Source organism: Bombina bombina, chromosome 3 (genome assembly GCF_027579735.1).
Source record: "Bombina bombina isolate aBomBom1 chromosome 3, aBomBom1.pri, whole genome shotgun sequence".
NCBI classification, from domain to species: Eukaryota; Metazoa; Chordata; class Amphibia; order Anura; family Bombinatoridae; genus Bombina; species Bombina bombina.
Genome location: NC_069501.1, coordinates 1,277,571,091 through 1,277,585,778, shown reverse-complemented (window position 1 = coordinate 1,277,585,778; position 14,688 = coordinate 1,277,571,091). Strand labels below are relative to the sequence as shown.

At 45.4% G+C, this 14,688-nt stretch overlaps 1 protein-coding gene across 3 annotated transcripts in view; it reads left to right on the top strand.

Annotated features, from left to right (window-relative positions):
* Positions 1 to 5,298: 5,298 nt before the first annotated feature.
* The window catches only part of LOC128654737 (zinc finger protein 420), a 193,939-nt gene continuing 184,549 nt past the window's right edge, over positions 5,299 to 14,688 (top strand). For 2 of the 3 annotated variants that reach the window (XM_053708834.1, XM_053708832.1), the window contains exon 1: positions 5,299 to 5,384. The gene's annotated coding sequence lies outside the window, so the exon portion shown is untranslated. The remainder of the gene's footprint in view (positions 5,385 to 14,688) is intronic. The other variant, XM_053708833.1, reaches the window with a different exon arrangement.

Sequence of the window (14,688 nt, the reverse complement as noted above, 5' to 3'; positions counted from 1 at the left end):
TGTGTGTTTATGGCTGCGGCCAGTAACAAGAATTCACATGAAGCTGTGTGTTTATGGCTGCCGCCGGTAACAAGAATTCACATGAAGCTGTGTGTTTATGGCTGCAGCCGGTAGCAAGAATTCACATGAAGCTGTGTGTTTATGGCTGCAGCCGGTAGCAAGAATTCACATGAAGCTGTGTGTTTATGGCTGCGGCCAGTAACAAGAATTCACATGAAGCTGCGTGTTTATGGCTGCGGCCAGTAACAAGAATTCACATGAAGCTGCGTGTTTATGGCTGCGGCCGGTAACAAGAATTCACATGAAGCTGCGTGTTTATGGCTGCGGCCAGTAACAATAATTCACATGAAGCTGCGTGTTTATGGCTACGGCCGGTAACAAGAATTCACATGAAGCTGTGTGTTTATGGCTGCGGCCGGTAACAAGAATTCACATGAAGCTGCGTGTTTATGGCTGCGGCCAGTAACAAGAATTCACATGAAGCTGTGTGTTTATGGCTGCGGCCGGTAACAAGAATTCACATGAAGCTGTGTGTTTATGGCTGCGGCCGGTAACAAGAATTCACATGAAGCTGTGTGTTTATGGCTGCGGCCGGTAACAAGAATTCACATGAAGCTGTGTGTTTATGGCTGCGGCCGGTAACAAGAATTCACATGAAGCTGCGTGTTTATGGCTGCGGCCGGTAACAAGAATTCACATGAAGCTGCGTGTTTATGGCTGCGGCCGGTAACAAGAATTCACATGAAGCTGCGTGTTTATGGCTGCGGCCGGTAACAAGAATTCACATGAAGCTGCGTGTTTATGGCTACGGCCGGTAACAAGAATTCACATGAAGCTGCGTGTTTATGGCTGCGGCCGGTAACAAGAATTCACATGAAGCTGTGTGTTTATGGCTGCGGCCGGTAACAAGAATTCACATGAAGCTGTGTGTTTATGGCTGCGGCCGGTAACAAGAATTCACATGAAGCTGTGTGTTATGGCTGCGGCCGGTAACAAGAATTCACATGAAGCTGTGTGTTTATGGCTGCGGCCGGTAACAAGAATTCACATGAAGCTGTGTGTTTATGGCTGCGGCCGGTAACAAGAATTCACATGAAGCTGTGTGTTTATGGCTGCGGCCGGTAACAAGAATTCACATGAAGCTGTGTGTTATGGCTGCGGCCGGTAACAAGAATTCACATGAAGCTGTGTGTTTATGGCTGCGGCCGGTAACAAGAATTCACATGAAGCTGTGTGTTTATGGCTGCGGCCGGTAACAAGAATTCACATGGAGCTGTGTGTTTATGGCTGCGGCCGGTAACAAGAATTCACATGAAGCTGTGTGTTTACAGTTGCGGCCGGTAACAAGAATTCACATGAAGCTGTGTGTTTATGGCTACGGCCGGTAACAAGAATTCACATGAAGCTGTGTGTTTATGGCTGCGGCCGGTAACAAGAATTCACATGGAGCTGTGTGTTTATGGCTGCGGCCGGTAACAAGAATTCACATGAAGCTGTGTGTTTATGGCTGCGGCCGGTAACAAGAATTCACATGAAGCTGTGTGTTTACAGTTGCGGCCGGTAACAAGAATTCACATGAAGCTGTGTGTTTATGGCTACGGCCGGTAACAAGAATTCACATGAAGCTGTGTGTTTATGGCTGCGGCCAGTAACAAGAATTCACATGGAGCTGTGTGTTTATGGCTGCGGTCGGTAACAATAATTCACATGAAGCTGTGTGTTTATGGCTACGGCCGGTAACAAGAATTCACATGAAGCTGCGTGTTTATGGCTGCGGCCGGTAACAAGAATTCACATGAAGCTGTGTGTTTATGGCTGCGGCCGGTAACAAGAATTCACATGAAGCTGCGTGTTTTTGGCTGCGGCCAGTAACAAGAATTCACATGAAGCTGTGTGTTTATGGCTGCGGCTGGTAACAAGAATTCACATGAAGCTGTGTGTTTATGGCTGCGGCCAGTAACAAGAATTCACATGAAGCTGCGTGTTTATGGCTGCGGCCGGTAACAATAATTCACATGAAGCTGTGTGTTTATGGCTGCGGCCGGTAACAAGAATTCACATGAAGCTGTGTGTTTATGGCTACGGCCGGTAACAAGAATTCACATGAAGCTGCGTGTTTATGGCTGCGGCCGGTAACAAGAATTCACATGAAGCTGTGTGTTTATGGCTGCGGCCGGTAACAAGAATTCACATGAAGCTGCGTGTTTATGGCTACGGCCGGTAACAAGAATTCACATGAAGCTGTGTGTTTATGGCTGCGGCCGGTAACAAGAATTCACATGAAGCTGCGTGTTTATGGCTACGGCCGGTAACAAGAATTCACATGAAGCTGCGTGTTTATGGCTGCGGCCGGTAACAAGAATTCACATGACGCTGTGTGTTTATGGCTGCAGCCGGTAACAAGAATTCACATGAAGCTGCGTGTTTATGGCTGCGGCCGGTAACAAGAATTCACATGAAGCTGTGTGTTTATGGCTGCGGCTGGTAACAAGAATTCACATGAAGCTGTGTGTTTATGGCTGCGGCCGGTAACAAGAATTCACATGAAGCTGCGTGTTTATGGCTGCGGCCGGTAACAATAATTCACATGAAGCTGTGTGTTTATGGCTGCGGCTAGTAACAAGAATTCACATGAAGCTGTGTGTTTATGGCTGCGGCTAGTAACAAGAATTCACATGAAGCTGTGTGTTTATGGCTGCGGCTAGTAACAAGAATTCACATGAAGCTGTGTGTTTATGGCTGCGGCTAGTAACAAGAATTCACATGAAGCTGTGTGTTTATGGCTACGGCCGGTAACAAGAATTCACATGAAGCTGTGTGTTTATGGCTGCGGCCAGTAACAAGAATTCACATGAAGCTGTGTGTTTATGGCTACGGCCAGTAACAAGAATTCACATGAAGCTGTGTGTTTATGGCTACGGCCGGTAACAAGAATTCACATGAAGCTGTGTGTTTATGGCTACGGCCGGTAACAAGAATTCACATGAAGCTGTGTGTATATGGCTGCGGCCGGTAACAAGAATTCACATGAAGCTGCGTGTTTATGGCTGCGGCCGGTAACAAGAATTCACATGAAGCTGTGTGTTTATGGCTACGGCCGGTAACAAGAATTCACATGAAGCTGCGTGTTTATGGCTGCGGCCGGTAACAAGAATTCACATGAAGCTGCGTGTTTATGGCTGCGGCCGGTAACAAGAATTCACATGAAGCTGCATGTTTATGGCTACGGCCGGTAACAAGAATTCACATGAAGCTGTGTGTTTATGGCTGCGGCCGGTAACAAGAATTCACATGAAGCTGTGTGTTTATGGCTGCGGCCGGTAACAAGAATTCACATGAAGCTGCGTGTTTATGGCTACGGCCGGTAACAAGAATTCACATGAAGCTGCGTGTTTATGGCTGCGGCCGGTAACAAGAATTCACATGAAGCTGCGTGTTTATGGCTGCGGCCGGTAACAAGAATTCACATGAAGCTGTGTGTTTATGGCTGCGGCCGGTAACAAGAATTCACATGAAGTTGTGTGTTTATGGCTGCGGCCGGTAACAAGAATTCACATGAAGCTGCGTGTTTATGGCTGCGGCCGGTAACAAGAATTCACATGAAGCTGCGTGTTTATGGCTACGGCCGGTAACAAGAATTCACATGAAGCTGTGTGTTTATGGCTGCGGCCGGTAACAAGAATTCACATGAAGCTGCGTGTTTATGGCTGCGGCCGGTAACAATAATTCACATGAAGCTGTGTGTTTATGGCTGCGGCCGGTAACAAGAATTCACATGAAGCTGTGTGTTTATGGCTGCGGCCGGTAACAAGAATTCACATGACGCTGCGTGTTTATGGCTGCGGCCGGTAACAAGAATTCACATGAAGCTGTGTGTTTATGGCTGCGACCGGTAACAAGAATTCACATGAAGCTGTGTGTTTATGGCTGCGGCCGGTAACAAGAATTCACATGAAGCTGTGTGTTTATGGCTGCGGCCGGTAACAAGAATTCACATGAAGCTGTGTGTTTATGGCTGCGGCCGGTAACAAGAATTCACATGAAGCTGTGTGTTTATGGCTGCGGCCGGTAACAAGAATTCACATGAAGCTGCGTGTTTATGGCTGCGGCCGGTAACAAGAATTCACATGAAGCTGTGTGTTTATGGCTGCGGCCGGTAACAAGAATTCACATGAAGCTGTGTGTTTATGGCTGCGGCCGGTAACAAGAATTCACATGAAGCTGCGTGTTTATGGCTACGGCCGGTAACAATAATTCACATGAAGCTGTTTGTTTATGGCTGCGGCCGGTAACAAGAATTCACATGAAGCTGTTTGTTTATGGCTGCGGCCGGTAACAAGAATTCACATGAAGCTGTGTGTTTATGGCTGCGGCCGGTAACAAGAATTCACATGAAGCTGTGTGTTTATGGCTGCGGCCGGTAACAAGAATTCACATGAAGCTGCGTGTTTATGGCTGCGGCCGGTAACAATAATTCACATGAAGCTGTGTGTTTATGGCTGCGGCCGGTAACAAGAATTCACATGAAGCTGTGTGTTTATGGCTGCGGCCGGTAACAAGAATTCACATGAAGCTGCGTGTTTATGGCTGCGGCCGGTAACAAGAATTCACATGAAGCTGTTTGTTTATGGCTGCGGCCGGTAACAATAATTCACATGAAGCTGTGTGTTTATGGCTGCGGCCGGTAACAAGAATTCACATGAAGCTGTGTGTTTATGGCTGCGGCCGGTAACAAGAATTCACATGAAGCTGTTTGTTTATGGCTGCGGCCGGTAACAAGAATTCACATAAAGCTGCGTGTTTATGGCTGCGGCCGGTAACAAGAATTCACATAAAGCTGCGTGTTTATGGCTGCGGCCGGTAACAATAATTCACATGAAGCTGTGTGTTTATGGCTGCGGCCGGTAACAAGAATTCACATAAAGCTGCGTGTTTATGGCTGCGGCCGGTAACAATAATTCACATGAAGCTGTGTGTTTATGGCTGCGGCCGGTAACAATAATTCACATGAAGCTGTGTGTTTATGGCTAAGCCAGTAACAAGAATTCACATGAAGCTGTGTGTTTATGGCTGCGGCCGGTAACAATAATTCACATGGAGCTGCGTGTTTATGGCTAAGCCAGTAACAAGCTACATGGTGTGTATGGGACTCTCTGGCAATAGCCGTTCCTGTGATATCATGTGGGTCACTGTGACCCTGGTACTATAGTTACAGGCTTCAGTTTCCGGGGGACCTTACAGCGCGAAGCATGTCGGATCCTGTAGTTCACCGGGTTCTCGCTCCGGAAGTGGGCGTGGCGCCGAGTGTTGCTGGGGCCGCTTGTCATCTGGCCGAGCGCAGGCCGCGAGCACCGGGCCGGGGAGCGGGGAATGGGCCACAGGAGGTGAGAGCCGGGAATACCGGGGGACGGTGTGAGGGCGGGACAGCATGGGGCGGGTGTTTATATGGCGGCTCATTGTGCTGGGGGCTGACTTGCGGCGGTACCGCTCGGGGCGCTGGTGCCGACCTCCCCGGGCTGCGCATCACATGATGTCACGGTGTGCCGGGGGGCGGAGCTATGCAGATTAGCTGCTGTACCCTACTGGCATTGTGTGTCCCGTTATAGCGCTCTGCCCCCTGTGGGTGGCACTCAATACACGGGTATCAACCCCAGGTTATGGGTGTGTGGCCCTAATTATAGGGTTATGTGTGTGGCCCTAATTATAGGGTTATGTGTGTGTACCCCTAATTATAGGGTTATGTGTGTGTACCCCTAATTATAGGGTTATGTGTGCCCCTAATTATAGGGTTATGTGTGTGTACCCCTAATTATAGGGTTATGTGTGTGTACCCCTAATTATAGGGTTATGTGTGCCCCTAATTATAGGGTTATGTGTGTACCCCTAATTATAGGGTTATGTGTGTGTGCCCCTAATTATAGGGTTATGTGTGTGTACCCCTAATTATAGGGTTATGTGTGCCCCTAATTATAGGGTTATGTGTGTGTACCCCTAATTATAGGGTTATGTGTGTGTACCCCTAATTATAGGGTTATGTGTGTGTACCCCTAATTATAGGGTTATGTGTGTGTACCCCTAATTATAGGGTTATGTGTGTGTGCCCCTAATTATAGGGTTATGTGTGTGTGCCCCTAATTATAGGGTTATGTGTGTGTACCCCTAATTATAGGGTTATGTGTGTGTACCCCTAATTATAGGGTTATGTGTGTGTACCCCTAATTATAGGGTTATGTGTGTGTACCCCTAATTATAGGGTTATGTGTGTGTACCCCTAATTATAGGGTTATGTGTGTGTGCCCCTAATTATAGGGTTATGTGTGTGTGCCCCTAATATGCCTAGTCTTAGTCTGAGACATTATACTATGTGTGTGTGCCCCTTATATGCCTAGTCTTAGTCTGAGACATTATACTATGTGTGTGTGCCCCTTGTATGCCTAGTCTTAGTCTGAGACATTATACTATGTGTGTGTGCCCCTTATATGCCTAGTCTTAGTCTGAGACATTATACTATGTGTGTGTGCCCCTTATATGCCTAGTCTTAGTCTGAGACATTATACTATGTGTGTGTGCCCCTTATATGCCTAGTCTTAGTCTGAGACATTATACTATGTGTGTGTGCCCCTAATTATAGGGTTATGTGTGTGTGCCCCTAATATGCCTAGTGTTAGTCTGAGACATTATACTATGTGTGTGTGCCCCTTATATGCCTAGTCTTAGTCTGAGACATTATACTATGTGTATGTGCCCCTAATATGCCTAGTCTTAGTCTGAGACATTATACTATGTGTGTGTGCCCCTAATATGCCTAGTGTTAGTCTGAGACATTATACTATGTGTATGTGCCCCTAATATGCCTAGTCTTAGTCTGAGACATTATACTATGTGTATGTGCCCCTAATATGCCTAGTGTTAGTCTGAGACATTATACTATGTGTATGTGCCCTAATATGCCTAGTCTTAGTCTGAGACATTATACTATGTGTGTGTGTCCTTATATGCCTAGTCTTAGTCTGAGACATTTATATTGTTATGTGTGTGTGCCCCTTATATGCCTAGTCTTAGTCTGAGACATTATACTATGTGTGTGTGCCCCTAATATGCCTAGTCTTAGTCTGAGACATTATACTATGTGTGTGTGTGTGCCCCTAATATGCCTAGTCTTACTCTGAGACATTATACTATGTGTGTGTGCCCCTTATATGCCTAGTCTTAGTCTGAGACATTATACTATGTGTGTGTGCCCCTTATATGCCTAGTCTTAGTCTGAGACATTATACTATGTGTGTGTGTCCTAATATGCCTAGTCTTAGTCTGAGACATTATACTATGTGTGTGCCCCTAATAATCCTAGTCTTAGTCTGAGACATTATACTATGTGTATGTGCCCCTAATATGCCTAGTCTTAGTCTGAGACAATATACTATGTGTGTGTGCCCCTAATATGCCTAGTGTTAGTCTGAGACATTATACTATGTGTGTGTGTCCTTATATGCCTAGTCTTAGTCTGAGACATTATACTATGTGTGTGTGTCCTAATATGCCTAGTCTTAGTCTGAGACATTATACTATGTGTATGTGCCCCTAATATGCCTAGTCTTAGTCCGAGACATTATACTATGTGTGTGTGCCCCTAATATGCCCAGTCTTAGTCTGAGACATTATACTATGTGTGTGTGTCCTAATATGCCTAGTCTTAGTCTGAGACATTATACTATGTGTGTGTGTCCTAATATGCCTAGTCTTAGTCTGAGACATTATACTATGTGTATGTGCCCCTAATATGCCTAGTCTTAGTCTGAGACATTATACTATGTGTATGTGCCCCTAATATGCCTAGTCTTAGTCTGAGACATTATACTATGTGTGTGTGCCCCTAATTATAAGGTTATGTGTGTGTGTGCCCCTAATATGCCTAGTCTTAGTCTGAGACATTATACTATGTGTATGTGCCCCTAATATGCCTAGTCTTAGTCTGAGACATTATACTATGTGTGTGTGCCCCTAATATGCCTAGTCTTAGTCTGAGACATTATACTATGTGTGTGTGCCCCTAATATTCCTAGTCTTAGTCTGAGACATTTATATTGTTATGTGTGTGTGCCCCTAATATGCCTAGTCTTAGTCTGAGACATTATACTATGTGTGTGTGCCCCTAATATGCCTAGTCTTAGTCTGAGGCATTATACTATGTGTGTGTGCCCCTAATATGCCTAGTCTTAGTCTGAGACATTATACTATGTGTGTGTGTGCCCCTAATATGCCTAGTCTTAGGGTGAGACATTATACTATGTGTGTGTGCCCTAATATGCCTAGTTTTAGTCTGAGACATTATACTATGTGTGTGTGCCCCTAATATGCCTAGTGTTAGTCTGAGACATTATACTATGTGTGTGTGCCCTAATATGCCTAGTGTTAGTCTGAGACATTATACTATGTGTGTGTGCCCCTAATATGCCTAGTCTTAGTCTGAGACATTATACTAAGCGTTTGTGCCCCTAATATGCATTGTTTTAGTCTGAGACATTATACTATGTGTGTGTGCCCCTAATATGCCTTGTCTTAGTTTGAGACATTATACTATGTGTGTGTGCCCCTAATTTTCCTAGTCTTAGTCTGAGGCATTTATATTGTTATGTGTGTGTGCCCCTAATATGCCTAGTCTTAGTCTGAGACATTATACTATGTGTGTGTGTGTCTAATATGCCTTGTCTTAGTCTGAGACATTATACTATGTGTGTGTGCCCCTAATATGCCTAGTCTTAGTCTGAGACATTATAATATGTGTGTGTGCCCCTAATTTTCCTAGTCTTAGTCTGAGACATTTATATTGTTATGTGTGTGTGCCCCTAATATGCCTAGTCTTAGTCTGAGACATTATACTATGTGTGTGTGCCCCTAATATGCCTAGTCTTAGTCTGAGACATTATACTATGTGTGTGTGCCCCTAATATGCCTAGTGTTAGTCTGAGACATTATACTATGTGTGTGTGTGCCCCTAATATGCCTAGTCTTAGTCTGAGACATTATACTATGTATGTGTGCCCTAATATGCCTAGTCTTAGTCTGAGACATTATACTATGTGTGTGTGCCCCTAATATGCCTAGTCTTAGTCTGAGACATTATACTATGTGTGTGTGTGCCCCTAATATGCCTAGTCTTAGTCTGAGACATTATACTATGTGTGTGTGCCCTAATATGCCTAGTGTTAGTCTGAGACATTATACTATGTGTGTGTGCCCCTAATATGCCTAGTCTTAGTCTGAGACATTATACTAAGCGTTTGTGCCCCTAATATGCATTGTTTTAGTCTGAGACATTATACTATGTGTGTGTGCCCCTAATATGCCTTGTCTTAGTCTGAGACATTATACTATGTGTGTGTGTGCCCCTAATATGCCTAGTCTTAGTCTGAGACATTATACTATGTGTATGTGCCCCTAATATGCCTTGTTTTAGTCTGAGACAATATACTATGTATGTCTGCCCTAATATCCCTAGTCTTAGTCTGAGACATTATACTATGTGTGTGTGCCCCTTATATGCCTAGTCTTAGTTTGAGACATTATACTATGTGTGTGTGCCCCTAATATGCCTAGTCTTAGTCTGAGACATTATACTATGTGTGTGTGCGTTTAATATGCCTTGTCTTAGTCTGAGACATTATACTATGTGTGTGTGTGTCTAATATGCCTTGTCTTAGTCTGAGACATTATACTATGTGTGTGTGCCCCTAATATGCCTTGTCTTAGTCTGAGACATTGTACTATGTGTGTGTGCCCCTAATATGCCTTGTCTTAGTCTGAGACATTATACTATGTGTGTGTCCCTAATATGCCTAGTCTTAGACTGAGACATTATACTATGTGTGTGTGCCCCTAATATGCCTAGTCTTAGTCTGAGACATTATACTATGTGTGTGTGCCCCTAATATGCCTAGTCTTAGTCTGAGACATTATACTATGTGTGTGTGTGTGTGTGTAATATGCCTTGTCTTAGCTTGAGACATTATAATATGTGTGTGTGCCCCTTATATGCCTAGTCTTAGTCTGAGACATTATACTATGTGTGTGTCCCTAATATGCCTAGTCTTAGACTGAGACATTATACTATGTGTGTGTGCCCCTAATATGCCTAGTCTTAGTCTGAGAAATTATACTATGTGTGTGTGCCCCTAATATGCCTAGTCTTAGTCTGAGACATTATACTATGTGTGTGTCCCTAATATGCCTAGTCTTAGACTGAGACATTATACTATGTGTGTGTGCCCCTAATATGCCTAGTCTTAGTCTGAGACATTATACTATGTGTGTGTGCCCCTAATATGCCTAGTCTTAGTCTGAGACATTATACTATGTGTGTGTGTGTGTGTGTGTGTAATATGCCTTGTCTTAGCTTGAGACATTATAATATGTGTGTGTGCCCCTAATATGCCTAGTCTTAGTCTGAGACATTATACTATGTGTGTGTCCCTAATATGCCTAGTCTTAGACTGAGACATTATACTATGTGTGTGTGCCCCTAATATGCCTAGTCTTAGTCTGAGAAATTATACTATGTGTGTGTGCCCTAATATGCCTAGTCTTAGTCTGAGACATTATACTATGTGTGTGTGCCCCTAATATGCCTAGTCTTAGTCTGAGACATTATACTATGTGTGTGTGCCCCTAATATGCCTTGTTTTAGTCTGAGACATTATACTATGTGTGTGTGCCCCTAATTATAGGGTTATGTGTGTGTGTCCCTAATATGCCTTGTCTTGCTATTAATAAAGGTGTGATTATTTCTGCACTTCTCGTCTCAGTCTGATTCCTGGCACCCTGACATTACACAAAGGCCATGAATCCTGATGGTGCTAATAATCCACCTTTACCTGCCATCATTTCCAGGATGGATGAACAGGATCACCGCTTGGATCAATTTGCACTAGCCCTGCAAACCCTGCTGACTCGCACTGCGCATTTGGACCAAAGTGTCCCGCAAGTTATGGCTGCTCCTGTTTCCGCTGCTGCACCTATTCCTACCAGGAGCATGTCCGGTTCTGCACCTCTACCTCAGCAATATCGAGGCAATCCTATTCAGTGCAGAGGGTTTTTGAACCAGGTGGGCATTTTCTTTGAGATGTTACCTCAGGCGTTTCCCTCTGACAGAGCTAAGGTGGGATTTCTCATCTCGTTACTCTCTGACACAGCTCTTGCCTGGGATAATCCCTTCTGGGAGACCAATAAACCTGTGATTTCAAATTACCCTGAATTTGTGGTTTCCTTTCAAAGGGTATTTGATGTTCCGTCTCGCTCCTCCTCTGCTGCTAAACAACTCATGTCCATTCAGCAAGGAGGTACAAAGTTCCGTACACTTGCTGCAGAGGTAGGTTGGAACAATGAAGCCCTTGTTGCCGCCTTCTTTCATGGGCTCTCTTATGCGATTAAAGACGAAGCTGCTGCCAGAGATTTACCAGAGGATCTCAAAGCATTGGTGTCTTTTTTTTATCCTAATTGACATCAGACTCAGAGAGAGGCCCTCTTTCAAGGAGCGCTTGCGGAAGCCTCCTGTTCCGTTGTCTCCTACCTGTTCATTCCCACCCATGCCTCCCTCTACTCCCATGCCTCCCTCTACTCCCATGCCTCCTGGTCCCGAGTCACCAGGTACTGCTGAGCCGATGCAGCTGGGATTCACGCGTCTCTCAGCGTCGGAGAGGGCCTTTAGGAGGAGGGAGGGGCTCTGCCTCTATTGTGGGTTACAGGGCCACCTTTTGAAGTCTTGTCCTACACGGCCGGGAAACACTCACACCTAAGGTCCTGTCGGGGGCAGACCTTGGGTGGTTTATCCTCGTCCCCGGAACCGCTTAAGGAGAAACCTTTGGTCACGATTGTCCTTTCCTGGGTGGACTCCTCCATAGTCACTCAGGCTCTTGTTGACTCCGGTGCTGCGGGCTATTTCATTGACAGTGTCTTTGTATCTAAACACTCCATTCCTGTTTTGCCTCGGTCCGTTCCGCTCCGCTTGCTATTGAGGCCATTGATGGCAGGCCCCTTCAGCCCGCACTCGTTACTCACGAAACTGCTCCGTTGTTCATGGCTGTTGGGGCTCTCCATTTTGAAACCTTCCAGTTCCAGGTGATAAACTCTCCACATTTTCCGGTTGTTCTGGGTTATGCCTGGCTCCAAAAGCACAATCACAGTCTCGACTGGCGCAGGTCCGAAATTTTGTCGTGGTCCCTGCAATGTATTTCCACTTGTCTTCGGAAACCAGTTAGTCTTTTGCACTTTTTCGGTATCTCAATTGCCAGAGGAGTGCTGAGAGTTCCTAGACGTGTTTGACAAGGTGCGTGCCGGTACGTTGCCTCCTCACCGGTCTTACAATTGTGCCATAGACCTACAACACGGAGACATTCCTAGGGCCGGGTGTACCCTCTGTCTGTTGCAGAGAATTGTGCTATGGAGGAGTATGTTGCTGATGCTTTGTTGCGGGGGTTCATCCGCAAATCTTGCTCTCCTGCAGGGTCTGGCTTCTTCTTTGTGAAGAAAAAGGGTGGCGAGTTAAGACCATGTATCGATTATAGGGGTCTTAATCGTCTTACAATTAAGAATGCGTACCCTATTCTGCTTATTACGGAACTCTTTGACCGCCTCAAGGGAGCTACGGTCTTTACTAAACTTGATTTGAGAGGAGCGTACAATCTCGTTAGGATTAAGGAGGGCCACGAATGGAAAACAGCATTTAACACCAGGAGCGGGCATTATGAGTATCTTGTAATGCCCTTTGGCCTATGTAATGCTTCTGCTGTTTTTCAGGAATTTATTAATGATGTCCTACGAGATATGTTGCAACAGTGTGTTGTGGTGTACTTAGATGACATCCTCATACACTCACCCACACTTGAGGCTCATCGTTCTGATGTTACACGGGTTCTTCAGAGACTACGCGAGAATGGCCTGTTTTGTAAACTCGAGAAATGTGAGTTCCATCAGACTCAAGTAACCTTCCTAGGTTATGTTATCTCTGTTACAGGGTTCTCCATGGATCCTGACAAGCTATCTGCAGTTCTGCAGTGGCCTCGCCCAGTTGGTCTTCGGTCTATTCAACGTTTTTTGGGGTTCGCCAATTACTATAGAAAGTTTATTAAAAACATTTCATCCTTGGTCAAACCTATCGCAGACATGACCCGTAAAGAGAATGATACACTCCATTGGTCACCTACTGCCATTAAGGCCTTTGATAGTCTTAAGACTGCCTTTGCTGCCCCTCCAGTTCTGGCTCATCCTAACCCTGTCCTGCCTTTCATTCTTGAGGTCGATGCATCTGAGACTGGAGTAGGTGCCCGTGTGGTTTCTTCTCTAAGAAATTGTCTCCAGCGGAGTGCAATTATGAAATTGGCGACAGGGAATTACTGGCCATAATTTTGGCACTCAAGGAATGGAGGCATCTTCTCGAGGGTACAAGCGTACCAGTGCTCATTCTTACTGACCACAAGAATTTAACTTATCTATCTGAAGCAAAACGTTTGTCGCCCCGACAGTCCAGATGGATGCTATTTTTGTTTCGGTTTAATTATGTGGTCTCCTACCTGCCTGGTAGTAAGAATGTTAGGGCTGATGCCCTCTCTCGACAATTTTCGCCTGTGTCCAAAGAGGAGTCTGTACCTACTCCTGTTATACTTCCTGACCATATTTTGGCTACCATACGTACTAATTTGACTTCTCCCTTGGGGGAGAAGATCCTGGCTGCACAAACCAATGCACCTCCTGAGAAACCTAGTGGTAAGTGTTTTGCTCCTGAGAATCTTCAAACTAAACTTTTGCACACTTACCACTATCCTAAAGCCGCTGGTCACCCAGGCAAGAACCAAATGATTTGGTCTGTCACTCGACAATTCTGGTGGCCAGGTCTTCGTTCTGATGTTGCTGCATATGTTGCCTCCTGCTCAGTTTGTGCACAGAATAAGACTCCTTGACGTCTTCCTGTGGGTCTTCTTCAACCTATTGCTAATGGTCAGCGTCCTTGGACACATCTTTCCATGGACTTCATTGTCGCGCTCCCTGTTTCCAATGGCAATACTGTTATCCTTATGGTGGTTGACCGTTTTTCTAAAATGTCACATTGCATTCCCTTGATGAAGCTGCCTACCGCTCAGGCGTTTGCTTAAATTTTTGCCCGGGTGGTCTTCCGTTTACATTGGTTACCCAAGGAGATAGTGTCGGACCGGGGTAGCCAGTTTGTCTCCAGATTTAGGCGTTCCTTTTGGGCTCATATGGGGATCCAGCTTTCCTTCTCCTCGGCATATCACCCTCAATCCAATGGGGCTGCGGAACGGTCTCAGATCACCACAATAATTGGTCTGAACTGTTACCTTGAGCAGAGTTTGCTCGTAATAGTGCTATTAATGCTTCCTCCAAGTTATCCCCGTTCTTGGCGAATTATGGGTCTCAACCATCCTTGTTGCCTGATTCATTCATGTCTCAGGGTATTCCGGCTTTGGAGAAGCATCTCCAGCAACTCCGTTCCACTTGGGTGCAGATTCAGTATTGCCTTCATCGTTCTATGCAGCGCCAAAAGTTCCAAGCTGATCGTATGCGTCTGCCCGCACCTTCCTACCAGGTTGGTGAGAGAGTTTGGCTGTCCTCCCGCAACTTGAACCTTCGTGTGCCTTCCAATAAATTGGCTCCACGTTATGTTGGTCCTTTTCGGAT